At 46.1% G+C, this 20730-nt stretch overlaps 1 protein-coding gene across 1 annotated transcript in view; it reads left to right on the top strand.

Annotated features, from left to right (window-relative positions):
• The window catches only part of RECK (reversion inducing cysteine rich protein with kazal motifs), a 424990-nt gene that overhangs the window by 219641 nt on the left and 184619 nt on the right, over positions 1–20730 (top strand). The gene's annotated exons all lie outside the window — the stretch shown is intronic.

The following is a 20730-nucleotide window of genomic DNA, read 5'->3' as shown; positions in this document are numbered from 1 at the left end:
CTCTGACCAAGGAGTTTACTGCCACACCCGTTGGTAACCCTTTAGGGTTTTGCTGTTGCCCTTAGCAACAGCATTTCGGGTTCTCTATGTATTAAAACACAACATCTTGCTTTTTCCATCTGTGCAGTTCTAATACAAAGGAGATACCCAGTTCCTTAGCCTCTGGGCTTCTCTGTTCACTTTGTGTGTATTTTGTTACCCTATTACCTTCTGTGTACGTTATGTCATATTCCCCAGTTTGTCTGTGAGTCCATTTGTTTTGCATAACAGTTCAAACACCAGTACATTCCTGCAGACACTGGAGTGCATAACAGTTCTGACACCAGTACTTTCCTGCAGGCACTGGTGTGCATAACATATTCAGCAGCCTAATACTCCTGTTGAAATTTTGTGGGAATATGGAGCATACCCCTCAAAATACGTTGCAACAGGTGGTCGATCAGGTGCAGGTCCTGACTCGACAATTTAATGATTTGTCCATTAAAATGCACACCTCCCAGGCTGCTGGTGGAGCTCCCGCAGCAGCAGCACCTGCAGGGGTTAAGGAGCCGAAAGTAAATCTCCCGGATCGTTTTTCTGGAGATCGCTCGCAGTTCTTTTGTTTCAAGGAGAGCTGCAAGCTATACTTCCGGCTTAGGCCTCAGTCTTCTGGGTCGGAGATTCAGCGGGTGGGCATAGTGATTTCCTTGCTACAAGGAGACCCACAGGTCTGGGCATATGGGTTGCAGCCTGACTGTCCGTCGCTTAAAAGTGTTGATGCTTTTTTTACGGCACTGGGCATGTTGTATGATGACCCTGACAAGACGGCCTCAGCCGAGGCTCAGATTTCGATCCTTAAGCAAGGGCGAAGGCCAGTTGAGGTTTACTGTACGGAGTTTCGGAGGTTGGCCCATGATACCCAGTGGAATGACCCAGCCCTGAGACACCAGTACCGAAGAGGTCTTTCTAACCAGATAAAGGACCAACTGGTACAATATCCCTTGCCTGATAGCTTGGATCAGCTCATGCAGTTATCCATCCGGGTGGATAGACGGCTGAGAGAGCGTAGGCTTGAAAGGGAGACTGAGATTTCCTTCCTTCCCAAGGGAACCTCAGACTCTGAGGAATTTTCTGAGGAGCCTATGCAGATTGGGGCTACCCGCCTCTCCTCGCGTGAGAAGACGCGGAGGAGACAGCAGGGGTTGTGTTTGTACTGTGGGAATAAAGGTCATGTGGTAGTATCATGCCCAGAAAAGCCGGAAAACTTCAGGGCCTGAGGGTGATGGGAAATATCCTGTCAGGCCAGAAGTCAGAATTTCCCAAGAAGACTTTTATCATTCCGGTGACCTTGAAGATCCTCGGTCAAACTGTCAAGACTGAGGCCATTGTGGACAGTGGGGCCGACGGGGTTTTTATGGACCGCCAATTCGCCCTGAAACACTCTGTTCCCTTAGTACCCTTGGCATCGGAAATTGAGATTTGTGGGTTAAACGGGGAACCATTATCCCAAGGTAAAATTACCTCTTGCACTAGCCAGATTTCTTTGTTTATTGGAGCCACACACTCTGAAAAATTGTCCTTTTATGTGACTGTCTGTACTTTTGCCCCATTGGTGTTGGGGTTACCCTGGTTAAGGGCCCACAATCCTCAATTTGACTGGGTCTCTAGGGAGATTCTTAGTTGGGGTACTGATTGTTTCAGGAGTTGCTTGAGCCTTCCAGTCAGGCTCTCGCAGCTAAGTTTGCCAGGATTGCCAGGGTGTTATGCAGATTTTGCGGACGTGTTCTCCAAAAAAGTTGCAGAGGTACTACCTCCCCATCGCCCCTATGACTGTGCCATTGATTTGTTGCCAAATGCTAAGCTTCCCAAGAGCAGGTTGTACTCCCTGTCACGTCCTGAGACTCAGGCTATGGCAGAGTACATTCAGGAGAACTTGGCTAAGGGATTTATCAGACCTTCACAGTCTCCAGTTGGGTCGGGGTTCTTCTTCGTGGGTAAAAAGGACGGTTCGTTGCGACCCTGCATCGACTTCAGGGAATTGAACCGTATCACGATTAAAAACTCATACCCACTGCCTCTCATTTCGGTCTTGTTTGACCAGCTTCGTACTGCCACCATTTTTTCTAAGATTGACCTACGCGGTGCGTACAATCTAATCCGAATAAGAGAGGGGGATGAATGGAAGACTGCCTTTAATACCCACTCAGGGCATTATGAATATTTGGTGATGCCTTTTGGACTCTGTAATGCCCCGGCAGTCTTCCAGGATTTCATGAATGATGTGCTCAGGGAATATTTGGATAGATTCTTAGTTGTATACTTAGATGACATCCTAATCTTCTCCCATTCCCTGGAGGAACATCGGAAGCATGTACGCTTAGTCCTCCAGAAACTCAGAGACCACCGGCTTGGGGCGAAGCTGGAGAAGTGCGAATTTGAAGTTCAGCAAATCGCATTTCTAGGATATATTATCTCCCCAGAAGGTTTCCAAATGGAGGGTTCCAAGGTACAGGCAGTCCTGGATTGGGTGCAGCCCACTAGTTTGAAGGCGCTTCAGCGTTTCCTGGGCTTTGCGAATTTTTATAGACGATTTATCGCTGGATTTTCGTCTATAGTGGCGCCCTTGGTGGCACTCACTAAGAAAGGGGCGGATGTTGCTCACTGGTCTTGTGAGGCTAAAGCGGCTTTTGCCCGTCTCAAAAGGGCATTTGTTTCGGCCAAGGTGCTGCGACACCCAGATCCAGAGCGTCCTTTTGTGGTGGAGGTGGATGCCTCTGAGATGGGTATTGGGGCAGTGCTTTCTCAGATGGGAGTGTCTGATAATCGCCTTCATCCCTGTGCTTACTTTTCCCGTAAATTTTCGCCTGCCGAGATGAATTATGACGTGGGTAACCGGGAATTGTTGGCTATTAAGGATGCACTCGAGGAGTGGAGACACTGGCTTGAGGGGGCTAAGTTTGTGGTCTCAATTCTCACTGACCATAAGAATCTGGCATATTTAGAGTCAGCGAAGCGTCTCAATGCCAGGCAGGCACGATGGGCTTTGTTTTTTGCTCGCTTTAATTTTTTGATAACATATCGCCCTGGGTCAAAAAACATCAAGGCTGATGCGCTCTCGCGGAGTTTTGCTCCAATCCAGGAGACCACCGAGGAGCCGTTGCCCATTGTTTCCCCATCATGTATTAAAGTGGGCATTACCCAGGACCTCTTATCATTAGTCCTTAGAGCACAGGAGCAGGCTCCTCCAGACCTTCCGGTAGGTCTTTTGTTTGTGCCTCCTAGGTTAAGACAGCGAGTGTTCCTGGAATTCCATGCCAAGAAGTCGGCAGGTCACCCGGGTATTGCCAGAACTCGGGAGTTGCTATCTAGGGCGGTGTGGTGGCCCTCGGTGGCTAAGGATGTGGATCAGTGGGTTCGGGCATGTGATATCTGTGCCCGAAATAAGACTCCTAGAGGGGTTCCTGTTGGCCCATTACATCCACTCTCTATCCCATCTAAGCCATGGACCCACATTTCAATGGATTTTGTGGTGGACTTGCCCAAATCCTCGGGGATGACAGCCATCTGGGTTGTCGTTGACAGGTTTTCGAAGATGGCGCACTTCGTTCCACTGGTTGGGCTGCCATCAGCCAGACGCCTGTCTGAATTATTTATGCTGCATGTTGTGCGTCTCCACGGGTTGCCACTTGATGTGGTCTCTGACCGCGGATCCCAGTTTGTGGCCAAATTCTGGAGGGCATTTTGTTCCGATCTCCAGATTTCTGTCAGCTTGTCGTCAGGCTACCATCCGCAGTCTAATGGGCAGACTGAAAGGGTGAACCAGTCCTTGGAGCAGTTCCTCAGGTGTTATGTCTCCAAGTGTCAGACTGACTGGGTTGCTCATCTGTCCATGGCGGAGTTTGCCTATAACAACGCGGCTCACTCTGCTACAGGGATCTCTCCCTTCCTTTGTGTGTATGGGCATCATCCTAAGGCCAATTCTTTTGACCCCCTGGACTCCACGCCTGGTGGTTCCTCTGTGGTTTCGGTCCTTAGAGGTATTTGGCGGAAAGTGAAGAAAGCCCTTGTGTCTGTGTCATTAGTGACCAAAAGGGTTTTTGATAAGCGGAAAAGACCCTGCAGCTTCAAATTAGGAGACTTCGTCTGGTTGTCTACCAAGAATTTGAAGTTGAGACAGCCATCTCATAAGTTAGGGCCCCGGTTCATCGGCCCTTATAAGATCACCAGGGTTATCAATCCGGTGGCATTTCAGTTAGATCTGCCCCAGAGAATAAGTTGGTTACAGAGAAAAACTTACACACTGGGGAATGATCGCTGCGCAGTCCTGGAACCAGCTCTCTAGTTAGTCAATGATTAAAACCGTTGTGGAGAGTAGACTGAGCTGGCCCAGGCTGGCTGTTCTTATATACACTACATACAGTACACTACAAAGGGCCCTACAATCTCATTGTTCATTGGACACAGGAATCTGTCTTCACATTATAACAAAAGGTCATAGGTTGATTCGAACAGGTGGGCTGTGACTATTTCAAGTTGCTCAGGTGGGAGGGAATCTTAGGTTTCCCGCCGCATGGATAATGAACTGCAAATACAGTAAATGTCCATAAACTTCTTATAAACATAACTATATGCAGGAGCGATTAATCTCTTTCAAACCAATACCGGAATGTTACTAATAATATACTCTACCGTTGCATACTAAACACCACTGCTCAAAACCTGTCTGACCCTTCGTATCATGTAAAGAGGGATCTCTCTGTCCATGAACCAGTTACACTAAGCAAACTTACTGATATTATTAAGGGGACCATAACCTATAAAATACACTATTTAGATTAACTATGTAACGATCGAGTCGCCCGCCAGATGCACACAAACTCTACCGTAAATGCGCATACCACGCGCCTGAGCGCACGACCGTGGAGGCGTCGTCACGCAACTGCGAATATGCGCACGCACGGGAGAGAATGTGCACGTGCAGCGGGCAAGCGCATGGGGTTAGTACAAGGCATCATAGGTCACTATATTTTTCGACTTTAACAGTCCACCCTTTGGCAGTCACCAATAACTGACACTTCCTAAACAGTTCAAACAGAAAAATATATGTCATCATGTAAATACCTTTTTATGATTGGGTAAAGGGAGGAGGGGAGAAGGTGGGAAAAGTATGACCTAGTGAGACAGTAAAAGCATGTGTGTATGAGATCCATGTTTGAGGGGTCATGTATCATCGTGCCGTACGTGTTCTAAATCAAGCTTCGAGGTATTGCGAAGTATACATTTGAATCCTTCTTATCCCGTATCAAGGGTCTGTGGATGGGCTGTCAAACTCTACCGAGCTCTTTTCGGCTTTTGGTTGCAACAAATGGGGGAGCACATTTAGTTGATGACACATGAAGGGGGGGGGACATGTGAATGCTAATATGTGAGAATCACCTGTCGACTATGTGAGATACTACCTGGAGGTTGTAGAGATGAAGATAAGAAACAATCGTTATAAATGCAGTCGTAAACTATGTGAGTTTAAATAAACAGTCGCCGATTGAGGTCTTGTCTGATGTCTTGTCTGATGTACATGTTGTCTGATGTCTCTCGGTGCTTTTGTTGTAAATAGCGAGCAAAAGCTGTTCCAGTGTCCATAAAATTACAGTCTCTAAAGTATTGGGCTTTCGTAAAAAGTTAAAGTCACTAGGGATATTGGGGGTCTGTGACATAGTTCATCAATGGTCTGTATAAAAGAGGTTGTCAAATTCTTCTTCCAAGCGGATGTCTTTGTACCTTGGAGGAAAACAAAGGAGAAACGGGTGAAAGAAACGGACCGTGGAATCACATTTTCATCACAACATTGTCTCTATCGTTGGGTCATAAATCAAATTAGTTGTTGTTATTACAGTGTCCTCGCTCCTCAGACTCATCACTCTGGTACTACCTTTACACTTCGTTAAAGTCCGAACGCATCTAAATATCAGACCAACCAATATGACGACTCCCAGAATACACAAGAGAAATTTCCCTAAATCCATTATAATGCCTTGGGCCCATTCTCCTAAACCAGAGAACCAATTTCGTGGGTTCAACCATGACACCCAACTGGTCAGCTCATTACCCACAGCAGCGAGTGTGAGATTGTGTTTTCTTCGGAACTCCCACTTCAATTGCAAAATGTCATCCATCTTTTGGTCTATGACCTCGGCCGGGTCCTCAGTGCTGTTTGTAATATACGTGCAGCACTTTACTCCATACTGAGTTGCTAGGGTAACACAATACCCTCCTGTCACTGCTGTGAGGTAATTGAGAATCATCCTATGCTGAACCAGCTCTGTTTTGTAGGATCGTAACTCTCTCCCAGTGTACCTGAACGTGTCGTCATACATTTCGGTGATATTGTCTAACAAGTTTGCCAGCGCAGATATATATCTATAATTTATCACTCCTCAGGCGGTACGAGTGATATCTAACGCGAGTAGGAATTGAATCCCGGTGGATTCATGGATCAGATCAGAGGCCGGATGCTCTGTCCTCTCAATCAGGTGCCGTTTAACGACGTGCTCGTAATGAGTGTGAGTATAAGGAGCTTGGGCACCGCGGTGAATGTCTTTCATTTTGATATGGGATACAGTCATTACTTCAGGCAGTACTTTTCCAATGTAACACAATCCCTCTGAGTTTGGGGCAAGCCACTTATACGCCTTTCTCCCGCATATGAAATATGCCTCATCGGGGAGAACATATGGGACGGAGTATGACATAACCATGTTACAAACTTTCCATGTGAAATCTCCTAACCCTAACTCTCCCATCTGTCTAGTACACGTATCAGGTTGTACGATATGTGCACAGTATCCTGGTGATACTTCTACAACTCGCATGGTCCTACTTCCTAGAGTGTACCTATACCGGAAATATTTTCCACTGTCGGCTATCTGGCGTATAAGCTCTGTGTCTATGGGCATTCTATCGGTTCTATATGAAAATGTCATGGTTTGATTACTCCATGACACTTCCCAATTTCCCGGCTTTCGGGGATTGGAAATGTTAAAGAATACTAAGGACTTATCCACATGATACTGGTGGAGCTTCAAACTAGGAGGACTAGAGATATTAAACCTCTTGTCCACTGGCCTCCCACCACTTAACTCAAGTACCTCTCCTACAGTTAAAGGGAATGGTACTAGTCCTGATTTGCTATGACCTTGAGGTACTTGAGAGCATACCCAACAGTCTGTCTGGTTTAACACTTTACCCACTAAGGAGTGATAGTCACTCAATGGATGCCGGTCCATGTGGATATTAAAACTGGACTGACATTTCTTGATGCACCCATCCTCAACTATATTGTCACAATGCCTACAGATGCAGTTTTCTTCAGCTAACAATCCTTCACAATTCCTTCTATTGTCAATGCTACCAGATCATTTTCTGATACTCGCCTTTACTCTGTGATTATGTTGCTCTTTGAAAACTACGCCTCCATCCTAGTCATCAGAACCCATTCCAGATCCTTTCTCAACCTCCAGGGTACTCTCACCGAAACAGACTGCTCTGGTCAACATTATGGTCAACAGAAAAATCCGGATGACAGTCTCTTGGGGCAAGTCCATCTTACAGGAGGAGAAGGAGAAATTTGTAATGGGGGTACAAAAAATAATTTGAGGGGAAAGAAAAATGTTACGATGCTTTTGTCCTCTAGTCTTGTTGTTCTTCTTGCTCTGTTGTCATCTTAAAGGTGCTGTCTCTCAATCTTCCAAACGAACCTTCCGGTGATACAATATTCCTTCCAAATCTGCGATCTTTCTGTAAGGAGCAAAAATCTTGCATTACCATTTGTCTAACTGATGTGTGACATACCATCTGTAAAGCATGAGAACATGAGAGAGAAGAGAGAAAAACAAACAAACGAGAGAGAGAACAATTCATATATAGGTTACATAAAACAACAAACAAAAAAAAACATTGTCAGATCTTCCGTTCACCATCAGGCTGTCACACCATCACATCCATTGGTATCTTTGCGCAGTCTCCCCCACCAGTATTTCCACACTGCACCCTTTTGTGCCTGGCCAGGACACACCGATGTCGGTAGGTCACACTGGGGTTAGGTAGACTTCTGCAAAGACCAAGTAGCTATGTGATGTTTGAGTTCTGCCGATGAACGTCAGAGATGGGGAAAAAGAAACATTTATAGATAAATTACTGTTAGGGTCTCCTGCCCTGTGCTGCCACGTCGTCATGGCAACCGGGAGACAAGTGCTAGTGGAGTAACCTGAGCGCAGCTGATACTCCGGTTCGGGTCTTTTGCTGTGCAGTGGTTATAGGCTCTGTGCACGGCAGGGGATCCGGTGCTGGTTTTTGTGCTCACAGTCTGTGAGGTCTGAGTGGGGCGTGGACAGCACCTGCTTTATAAGGCCTCTTTTCAGGGTAAGCAGATGCTGCTGAATCTTTGTTGGTTAGTCAGTTCATGAAAGTTAGCCAGTACTGTGTAGCTTTGTATTTGTTTGTTGCTTACTGCAAATAGGCCTGGGGATTTGGTATTACACTCTGCCAATCCAGACCTAGCAGTAAGACTGGAGTCAGTCGTTTAGCTTGCTGGGGTTCTGTTACCACTCTGTGAACTTAGCAAGTTTGCGGCTGTATTCTAAGACTTGCCTGTCTAATCCTGTCTCACTGTGCTAGGTGTCAGGGGTCAGTTTAGTGGCAGTAAGCTAAAACCTGTGCACTGCAAGTGAGAAATAGGATTGTGGAGACTCTCCTTGTGTCTATCATTCCATCTCTGACCAAGGAGTTTACTGCCACACCCGTTGGTAACCCTTTAGGGTTTTGCTGTTGCCCTTAGCAACAGCATTTCGGGTTCTCTATGTATTAAAACACAACATCTTGCTTTTTCCATCTGTGCAGTTCTAATACAAAGGAGATACCCAGTTCCTTAGCCTCTGGGCTTCTCTGTTCACTTTGTGTGTATTTTGTTACCCTATTACCTTCTGTGTACGTTATGTCATATTCCCCAGTTTGTCTGTGAGTCCATTTGTTTTGCATTACAGTTCAAACACCAGTACATTCCTGCAGACACTGGAGTGCATAACAGTTCTGACACCAGTACTTTCCTGCAGGCACTGGTGTGCATAACAATTACAAAGTTTACCCGGCCGTTCCTGTGTCTACAAGGAACTGACCTCCCAATATCATTAACTGTAACCTCAGGTTTACTACCAGGCCTAATGATCAACTTTCCTGACTGCATATTACAGGTGCGGCCCAAACTTCTTCTTATATGATCCCTGATTACAATTTCGTGTGTCATAACTCTGCTCGTGTTCTTGTCTAGGGGGTCTGACTTTATGTGGGCTGTTACAGTTGCTGGCATAATGCCCTTCTCTTTTACAAAGATAACAAACCCTTGGCTTCCTCCATGTGCCAGGGGCCTGGGGTTTTGGTCGATTTGATGCCTCCTCTAGTGCTTGGATGCTCATCACCATCAACCGCTCTCCCTGTGCTTCCCTGGTTCTTTGGATATCATGGTCATGTCGTTGTCTGGGGGGTTGATATGACTTTTGTATATTTTTCACTCTACAGTCTCGTGCAAAATGTCCCTCTTTGTGACAATGGTAACAAACTATCACATTTGAATTTCTCACAGGGGTTTGGGGCTTAAGCTGGTGTGGCTTCGTTGTCAGGGCTTGTCTACTGATTGTCATTTGCTTACTGCCCTGTGACTCCAGGTGTCTTTTGATGTTCCATTCATGGTCAATAGCAGACTCTCTCAAAACAGCCACGAGACACCTCTCCAGTTAGGTAGAGAGGTCTGTACTTTTGTTCTCAACACTTCCTGTAAACCATCCATTAATACCTTAACCGCTATATCTCTATGCTGTGCACTTTTCTCAATGTCCGTGATCCCAGTATCTCTAGCCATTACTCGCAGTGCTCGATTGAAATAATTAGAAGTACTTTCCCCCTCACCTTGTCTTATGGAGAAAAAAATTTTCCACTCGACAACGGCTGGGAAATATACTCCTAACTGTCGGTTGATCTGCTTAATACATTCCTGATTGTGTTCCTCTGTACGAGGTACTTCTGTGTCTAATTTACAATCAGTAATAAATTTCGCAGAGTCAACACTGGAGGGCAAACATGCCCTCAGCACTGTCCGCCACTCTTTGTTGGTGGGTTCTGTGGAGTTTCCTAGTTCTTTAATAAACCTCTGACATGCAACTAGATCTTTCCTAGGATCAGGGAATTCAGACATAATTGTCCTTAATTCTGTCCGGGACCAGGGACGGCACATTGCACTGTCCCTGGCGGGAATGACTCCCTGAGCGTCAGTCTGTCCATTTGGGACTGTGATCACCCTGACAGGGTTAAGTTCAACTACATCATCTTGTGTTGGTTCTACAATATGAGGTACATTTGTTTGTGCGTGATATATAACACCGTACGTACCTGTGGACACGACCTCACCTGACCCTCCGTTAGGGGGTTCGACTACTGCCTTTACCGATTGGGTCGCGTCCACCTGGATGTCTTGTATGATGGCTGCTGGAAAAGGTGCCGACCTCGTGCTGGGCTCACTTTCTTGCTTGTAATCCTGAGGGAAGTTTAACATGGGGTGCAACCTGCACGGGTTAACAGTTGTACATTTAACAGTTTTACTTTTATCATTGTTACATTTACTACTACCATAATTATTAATACAGTTGCTAAGTGCATTTTTATCATACACCAGTGTGCCATTCTCTGTAACCACTTTCTCTCCTGTTGCCATATTTTTCTTACCAAAGTGAGAGTCAGCTGTGTAAGCTAATCCTCCTTGTATTTCACTTTCCCGTTGCCATAACTGTAAACAATCATAATGTTTAATCCATCTCTTTGCAGATTTAATGAGACATATCCTTCTCCTTAGATTTTGTAACACCTCGGGGGCTAAAACTGCCTACCCGTGGGAACTTTTCCCCGTCATGCACAGTCATTCTTTCCCATTCATCGCACAAAACCTCTGTGTGTGAACCGTATTTCTCACACATGATATACCTTGCCGACCCTATTGGCCGGTTTACTAAATCAACCTGAACCAGGGTTGATCGTCCCTTACCTGAACAACTGGCCCCCATCTTTGCAGGTGTTGCTTTCACTACCTCTGACCTTCAAGTCAGGGTCTTCAGCGAACCCTTACAAAAACCAAGTTGCCCGGGGTAAGCCGACGGTGAGAGTTTACCGAGTACCTTCACACACTCGCCCACGTCGACCAATATGCCCACACACTGCCTTAGCGCTGGCGTACTCAACCTAGGGCCCCTGCAACCTGAACCTCTATTTACTGGAACGTGTGGGTGTGATCCGAAGAGCACTTACCCTTCCCAGTAAATATCGGTTGTTAGAGAATTCCTGAGTGACCAGCGAACCTCCCTTAAAATAAAAAATTACACAAATCACGTTAGAATGTACAAATAGCGTTTATGACCCCTCTAGCGTACGCAAATGGTACTGGGTCAAGTTACAAACTAATGCACACAATTACATGCGGTACAATCGTACTGCACATAAGCAACTAATCTTATGTGCGGGACGACCAACGGAATAGAAAATTGTGGCTGCAAATTCCTTCAGCCAGAGCTTAATGGCCTATATGGGTATTGCACCAACCCTCCTGGGGTTGTGCTTCTTGACTCTTTCTATAGCGGACTTCCTAGTCCGCTGTAACTCTAATGCTCTTATTTCAATATTTAACAAGGGATGCCTCCCAAGCCACCGCGCTGTCACTTTCACGAATGTACCTCACGAGAACTCGATTTCCTGTGGTTCCACCCAAAAATGAGAAACTTATATATATATATATATGCACACACTTTTTCACCTCATATACTCTTTACTTTCGTTTCTGTACAGAAATCCCTTTCATTCAGTATCGCAGTCTAGTCCCAAAGGAGTTACAACTAGAGAAGGATTATTTACGCTAAAATTTAGGACACTGAGATTTACTTGCGCTATTATCGCGTTGCTTCCGTATCGCCTACTAAAACAATACTATCGTGTGATTTGTATCATGTGGGCGTACCCATACGCTCCGTTGCGTAATATACGCTACGTGTGTAAGCCCTTGCGTCGCGTACGCTTGTCCCGCCCTTTGTTAGGGACACGTGTACACAGGCCAGACACGTCCACAGTAACACAAGTAACACGTTTCTATCAATGCAAATGATATTTAACTGTAATCATTTACTGAACACCACACAGATTTCCCTTGTATCTTAGGCAAAGCCGTGTGCGTGTTTTACAAATTACTCCCTTACGTATTAATTTTACTTTTAACTACCAATAGCAACAAATCTTTCTCAGCACGTTATCAATGATAAATGGCAAACAGGAAGGCGAGATGTGAAATTACACAAATGAAAAATGCAGGTGTGTGCATACGCAATGTGTATCAAACAGAAATAAAACAGTTTTAAAAGACAATAGCGTACTGTTCTTACCTTCCGGTTCCGGATTCCACCAGCACTCCTACAGCGTAGCGATGCAGACGCTTATCTAGTCAGCACTACCGTATCCCTCACCACCAACACGGATACGAAGGGATACTACCTTCCCGCCCTTTGCTGACAGATAAAGTCTGCTTGTGTTCGCTAGAGCGGATATGTGGAGGACGGATGAGCCGCCAATTGATAAAGCTAATTATTTATCTTATAACATTCACTATATTTTGGTAAGAGACTCAGTACGCAATGGGCGTACGGGGTACCGTAATGGTACGCACTTAGCTTAGCAGACGCTAGGCCGTGGTCGAGACGCACGAGCGGCACGTTCGCTCACGGCTTACGCTGGGTATCGAGCACGCTAGAGGCGGCCTGAGTACCGTAATGCTACGCTACTAGCGTAACGGACGCTGTGCCCACAAGAGGAACACAAGCGGCGCAGACGCTCACAGGATGACACACAGTAAACCTTGTATGCAACACAATGAAAGGCTAAGCCTATACTGTAAACCTTGGTCTTGTAATGTTAACACAATGTAACGCTGATTAACCTCTGTTAATATAAAAGCTGCTTGAGCGATTGAGACGCTCCGAATACCCTTAGCAATGTAATGATAAACACACAATACCTTGTAAGGTTCCGAAACCTTTATCTAGATGATTTTAGTATGTAAAAGGGGAAAACAGTTACAGCTTATACACTACAGCACTAACATAAAACACCTAAACAGAATAACTGAAATTATACAATATACAACAGCGTCTTAATCCTAAACAATAACAGAGAGAGAGAGAGTATGGCAAATACAAACAGAGAATAAGTTGGTTACAGAGAAAAACTTACACACTGGGGAATGATCGCTGCGCAGTCCTGGAACCAGCTCTCTAGTTAGTCAATGATGAAAACCGTTGTGGAGAGTAGACTGAGCTGGCCCAGGCTGGCTGTTCTTATATACACTACATACAGTACACTACAAAGGGCCCTACAATCTCATTGTTCATTGGACACAGGAATCTGTCTTCACATTATAACAAAAGGTCATAGGTTGATTCGAACAGGTGGGCTGTGACTATTTCAAGTTGCTCAGGTGGGAGGGAATCTTAGGTTTCCCGCCGCATGGATAATGAACTGCAAATACAGTAAATGTCCATAAACTTCTTATAAACATAACTATATGCAGGAGCGATTAATCTCTTTCAAACCAATACCGGAATGTTACTAATAATATACTCTACCATTGCATACTAAACACCACTGCTCAAAACCTGTCTGACACTTCGTATCATGTAAAGAGGGATCTCTCTGTCCATGAACCAGTTACACTAAACAAACTTACTGATATTATTAAGGGGACCATAACCTATAAAATACACTATTTAGATTAACTATGTAACGATCGAGTCGCCCGCCAGACGCACACAAACTCTACCGTAAATGCGCATACCACGCGCCTGAGGGCACGACCATGGAGGCGTCGTCACGCAACTGCGAATATGCGCACGCACGGGAGAGAATGTGCACGTACAGCGGGCAAGCGCATGGGGTTAGTACAAGGCATCATAGGTCACTATATTTTTCGACTTTGACAAACCAGATAAGTGTTCTTGGTTTTAATCATACCCACCTGACTTTTTTCCCTTTTAAACTTGCTGTTGCACTCCCAAGCGCTTATTTTCTCCACTTCTTATTTATATATATATATATATATATATATATATATATGTATGTATATACAATTCATGAGGTAACTCCCCCTCCCCCACCGCAATAGTTAATATATATATATATATATACATATATATATACACATTGGTGTTGAGCGGGGTCAAAATATGTTTATTGAGATGCGATAGGTGTTAAAGTTTGTAGATATACCTTGGTGGCCAGTGCTGTAGAGAAGGCTCTAGGGGCCCTGCAATCCTGGCTGTCAATCACCCAGAGTTAGATGGGGTGATTACCGGTGGTCGGGGCCTATAACCCAGAGTCAGATGGGTTGATTGCCAGTGGACAAGGCCTTACTTCATGGCAGGGTATAAAAGAGCTGTCAGTTGCAGCTGACAAACAGTCTGGAGTGCCCTCCCTCGAGTGCCAACTCCCCTGTGCCTGACCTGCCGTAGCTGTAAGCATCTGAGCTGTATACAGGCGACCAAGCATGGGGCGGTGAAGATAGTGAGGGATCTTGTGCAGTGGCAGCCGTGGCAGTTTTCCTGCGGCTCACCCTTAAGTGTGCACCTCATTTTACCTCGGCTGTGTCGAAATAGCTGTGTTATGGAAGCCGGAGAGTGTGGCCAGCGAGTAAGCCGGGTGTTGTTCAAACTGCCTCAGCGGTGTGTGTCCCAGCACCTACATACAGGACATAGGGAGCAGAGAAACTTCCATGGCAGCTGCACTAGTGCCAAGCAGTAGGATTGAGTCAAGCGCCATTCAGGACAGAGCAGCTGCTGATCTCCAATGAGAGTTCCTGAGGGTGGAGCTGGGGGAATGGCCAGCCGCAATAAGCCCTGGGTGTTAGGAGAATCTGTGGAGCCGCAGCCTGTGACAGTTGGAGGAGGTGGGAATGATGTTAACAGCAGCCAGTGTAGTGTCACATGCAGTAGGGACACTACAGTAGTTAAAAGCCTGCCTCATTTATTCCTTAATGCAGACATAAAACACAAGCTAATACATGGCTGTAAGTGAAATATACACTTTAATAGAAACAGATATCGAAGCATCGTACTAAGATGCATTTACTGGATGGAGTTATTCTCTTGAACTGCCGTATATTAGAGATGAGCGCCTGAAATTTTTCGGGTTTTGTGTTTTGGTTTTGGGTTCGGTTCCGCGGCCGTGTTTTGGGTTCGAACGCGTTTTGGCAAAACCTCACCGAATTTTTTTTGTCGGATTCGGGTGTGTTTTGGATTCGGGTGTTTTTTTCAAAAAACACTAAAAAAACAGCTTAAATCATAGAATTTGGGGGTCATTTTGATCCCAAAGTATTATTAACCTCAAAAACCATAATTTACACTCATTTTCAGTCTATTCTGAATACCTCACACCTCACAATATTATTTTTAGTCCTAAAATTTGCACCGAGGTCGCTGTGTGAGTAAGATAAGCGACCCTAGTGGCCGACACAAACACCGGGCCCATCTAGGAGTGGCACTGCAGTGTCACGCAGGATGTCCCTTCCAAAAAACCCTCCCCAAACAGCACATGACGCAAAGAAAAAAAGAGGCGCAATGAGGTAGCTGTGTGAGTAAGATTAGCGACCCTAGTGGCCGACACAAACACCGGGCCCATCTAGGAGTGGCACTGCAGTGTCACGCAGGATGGCCCTTCCAAAAAACCCTCCCCAAACAGCACATGACGCAAAGAAAAAAAGAGGCGCAATGAGGTAGCTGTGTGAGTAAGATTAGCGACCCTAGTGGCCGACACAAACACCGGGCCCATCTAGGAGTGGCACTGCAGTGTCACGCAGGATGTCCCTTCCAAAAAACCCTCCCCAAACAGCACATGACGCAAAGAAAAAAAGAGGCGCAATGAGGTAGCTGTGTGAGTAAGATTAGCGACCCTAGTGGCCGACACAAACACCGGGCCCATCTAGGAGTGGCACTGCAGTGTCACGCAGGATGTCCCTTCCAAAAAACCCTCCCCAAACAGCACATGACGCAAAGAAAAAAAGAGGCGCAATGAGGTAGCTGACTGTGTGAGTAAGATTAGCGACCCTAGTGGCCGACACAAACACCGGGCCCATCTAGGAGTGGCACTGCAGTGTCACGCAGGATGTCCCTTCCAAAAAACCCTCCCCAATCAGCACATGATGCAAAGAAAAAGAAAAGAAAAAAGAGGTGCAAGATGGAATTGTCCTTGGGCCCTCCCACCCACCCTTATGTTGTATAAACAAAACAGGACATGCACACTTTAACCAACCCATCATTTCAGTGACAGGGTCTGCCACACGACTGTGACTGATATGACGGGTTGGTTTGGACCCCCCCCAAAAAAGAAGCAATTAATCTCTCCTTGCACAAACTGGCTCTACAGAGGCAAGATGTCCACCTCATCTTCACCCTCCGATATATCACCGTGTACATCCCCCTCCTCACAGATTATCAATTCGTCCCCACTGGAATCCACCATCTCAGCTCCCTGTGTACTTTGTGGAGGCAATTGCTGCTGGTCAATGTCTCCGCGGAGGAATTGATTATAATTCATTTTAATGAACATCATCTTCTCCACATTTTCTGGATGTAACCTCGTACGCCGATTGCTGACAAGGTGAGCGGCGGCACTAAACACTCTTTCGGAGTACACACTTGTGGGAGGGCAACTTAGGTAGAATAAAGCCAGTTTGTGCAAGGGCCTCCAAATTGCCTCTTTTTCCTGCCAGTATAAGTACGGACTGTGTGACGTGCCTACTTGGATGCGGTCACTCATATAATCCTCCACCATTCTATCAATGTTGAGAGAATCATATGCAGTGACAGTAGACGACATGTCCGTAATCGTTGTCAGGTCCTTCAGTCCGGACCAGATGTCAGCATCAGCAGTCGCTCCAGACTGCCCTGCATCACCGCCAGCGGGTGGGCTCGGAATTCTGAGCCTTTTCCTCGCACCCCCAGTTGCGGGAGAATGTGAAGGAGGAGATGTTGACAGGTCGCGTTCCGCTTGACTTGACAATTTTGTCACCAGCAGGTCTTTCAACCCCAGCAGACTTGTGTCTGCTGGAAAGAGAGATCCAAGGTAGGCTTTAAATCTAGGATCGAGCACGGTGGCCAAAATGTAGTGCTCTGATTTCAACAGATTGACCACCCGTGAATCCTTGTTAAGCGAATTAAGGGCTGCATCCACAAGTCCCACATGCCTAGCGGAATCGCTCCCTTTTAGCTCCTTCTTCAATGCCTCCAGCTTCTTCTGCAAAAGCCTGATGAGGGGAATGACCTGACTCAGGCTGGCAGTGTCTGAACTGACTTCACGTGTGGCAAGTTCAAAGGGCATCAGAACCTTGCACAACGTTGAAATCATTCTCCACTGCACTTGAGACAGGTGCATTCCACCTCCTATATCGTGCTCAATTGTATAGGCTTGAATGGCCTTTTGCTGCTCCTCCAACCTCTGAAGCATATAGAGGGTTGAATTCCACCTCGTTACCACTTCTTGCTTCAGATGATGGCAGGGCAGGTTCAGTAGTTTTTGGTGGTGCTCCAGTCTTCTGTACGTGGTGCCTGTACGCCGAAAGTGTCCCGCAATTCTTCTGGCCACCGACAGCATCTCTTGCACGCCCCTGTCGTTTTTTAAAAAATTCTGCACCACCAAATTCAAGGTATGTGCAAAACATGGGACGTGCTGGAATTTGCCCATATTTAATGCACACACAATATTGCTGGCGTTGTCCGATGCCACAAATCCACAGGAGAGTCCAATTGGGGTAAGCCATTCCGCGATGATCTTCCTCAGTTGCCGTAAGAGGTTTTCAGCTGTGTGCGTATTCTGGAAAGCGGTGATACAAAGCGTAGCCTGCCTAGGAAAGAGTTGGCGTTTGCGAGATGCTGCTACTGGTGCCGCCGCTGCTGTTCTTGCGGCGGGAGTCCATACATCTACCCAGTGGGCTGTCACAGTCATATAGTCCTGACCCTGCCCTGCTCCACTTGTCCACATGTCCGTGGTTAAGTGGACATTGGGTACAACTGCATTTTTTAGGACACTGGTGAGTCTTTTTCTGACGTCCGTGTACATTCTCGGTATCGCCTGCCTAGAGAAGTGGAACCTAGATGGTATTTGGTAACGGGGGCACACTGCCTCAATAAATTGTCTAGTTCCCTGTGAACTAACGGCGGATACCGGACGCACGTCTAACACCAACATAGTTGTCAAGGCCTCAGTTATCCGCTTTGCAGTAGGATGACTGCTGTGATATTTCATCTTCCTCGCAAAGGACTGTTGAACAGTCAATTGCTTACTGGAAGTAGTACAAGTGGGCTTACGACTTCCCCTCTGGGATGACCATCGACTCCCAGCGGCAACAACAGCAGCGCCAGCAGCAGTAGGCGTTACACGCAAGGATGCATCGGAGGAATCCCAGGCAGGAGAGGACTCGTCAGAATTGCCAGTGACATGGCCTGCAGGACTATTGGCATTCCTGGGGAAGGAGGAAATTGACACTGAGGGAGTTGGTGGGGTGGTTTGCATGAGCTTGGTTACAAGAGGAAGGGATTTACTGGTCAGTGGACTGCTTCCGCTGTCACCCAAAGTTTTTGAACTTGTCACTGACTTATTATGAATGCGCTGCAGGTGACGTATAAGGGAGGATGTTCCGAGGTGGTTAACGTCCTTACCCCTACTTATTACAGCTTGACAAAGGGAACACACGGCTTGACACCTGTTGTCCGCATTTCTGGTGAAATACCTCCACACCGAAGAGCTGATTTTTTTGGTATTTTCACCTGGCATGTCAACGGCCATATTCCTCCCACGGACAACAGGTGTCTCCCCGGGTGCCTGACTTAAACAAACCACCTCACCATCAGAATCCTCCTGGTCAATTTCCTCCCCAGCGCCAGCAACACCCATATCCTCCTCATCCTGGTGTACTTCAACACTGACATCTTCAATCTGACTATCAGGAACTGGACTGCGGGTGCTCCTTCCAGCACTTGCAGGGGGCGTGCAAATGGTGGAAGGCGCATGCTCTTCACGTCCAGTGTTGGGAAGGTCAGGCATCGCAACCGACACAATTGGACTCTCCTTGTGGATTTGGGATTTCGAAGAATGCACAGTTCTTTGCTGTGCTGCTTTTGCCAGCTTGAGTCTTTTCATTTTTCTAGCGAGAGGCTGAGTGCTTCCATCCTCATGTGAAGCTGAACCATTAGCCATGAACATAGGCCAGGGCCTCAGCCGTTCCTTGCCACTCCGTGTGGTAAATGGCATATTGGCAAGTTTACGCTTCTCCTCCGACAATTTTATTTTAGGTTTTGGAGTCCTTTTTTTTCTGATATTTGGTGTTTTGGATTTGACATGCTCTGTACTATGACATTGGGCATCGGCCTTGGCAGACGACGTTGCTGGCATTTCATCGTCTCGGCCATGACTAGTGGCAGCAGCTTCAGCACGAGGTGGAAGTGGATCTTGATCTTTCCCTAATTTTGGAACCTCAACATTTTTGTTCTCCATATTTTAATAGGCACAACTAAAAGGCACCTCAGGTAAACAATGGAGATGGATACTAGTATACAATTATGGACTGCCTGCCGACTGCAGACACAGAGGTAGCCACAGCCGTGAACTACCGTACTGTACTGTGTCTGCAGCTAATATAGACTGGTTGATAAAGAGAAGATGTCTATGTAACTATGTATGTATAAAGAAGACTGAAAAAAATCCACGGTTAGGTGGTATACAATTATGGACGGACTGCCTGCCGAGTGCAGACACAGAGGTAGCCACAGCCGTGAACTACCGTACTGTACTGTGTCTGCAGCTAATATAGACTGGTTGATAAAGAGAAGATGTCTATGTAACTATGTATGTATAAAGAAGAATGAAAAAAAACCACGGTTAGGTGGTATACAATTATGGACGGACTGCCTGCCGAGTGCAGACACAGAGGTAGCCACAGCCGTGAACTACAGTACTGTACTGTGTCTGCAGCTAATATAGACTGGTTGATAAAGAGAAGATGTCTATGTAACTATGTATGTATAAAGAAGAATGAAAAAAATCCACGGTTAGGTGGTATTACAATTATGGACGGACTGCCTGCCGAGTGCAGAGACACAGAGGTAGCCACAGCCGTGAACTACCGTACTGTGTCTGCTGCGACTGGATGATAAATGATATAAAAAATATATATATATCACTACTGCAGCCGGACAGGTATATATTATATATTATATAATGACGGACCTGCTGGACACTGTCTGTCAGCAGAATGAGTTTTATTTTTATAGAATAAAAAAAAAAAAACACACAAGTGAAGTCACACGACGAGTGTTTAACTTTTTCAGGCAATCACAATATAAGTATACTACTAACTATACTGGTGGTCAGTGTGGTCAGGTCACTGGTCAGTCACACTGGCAGTGGCACTCCTGCAGCAAAAGTGTGCACTGTTTAATTTTAATATAATATGTACTCCTGGCTCCTGCTATAACCTATAACTGGCACTGCAGTAGTGCTCCCCAGTCTCCCCCACAATTATAAGCTGTGTGAGCTGAGCAGTCAGACAGATATATAATATATATAGATGATGCAGCACACTGGCCTGAGCCTGAGCAGTGCACACAGATATGGTATGTGACTGAC

This window comes from Pseudophryne corroboree, chromosome 5 (assembly GCF_028390025.1).
Source record: "Pseudophryne corroboree isolate aPseCor3 chromosome 5, aPseCor3.hap2, whole genome shotgun sequence".
Taxonomy (NCBI): Eukaryota; Metazoa; Chordata; class Amphibia; order Anura; family Myobatrachidae; genus Pseudophryne; species Pseudophryne corroboree.
This window is presented reverse-complemented; position numbering and strand designations above follow the sequence as displayed.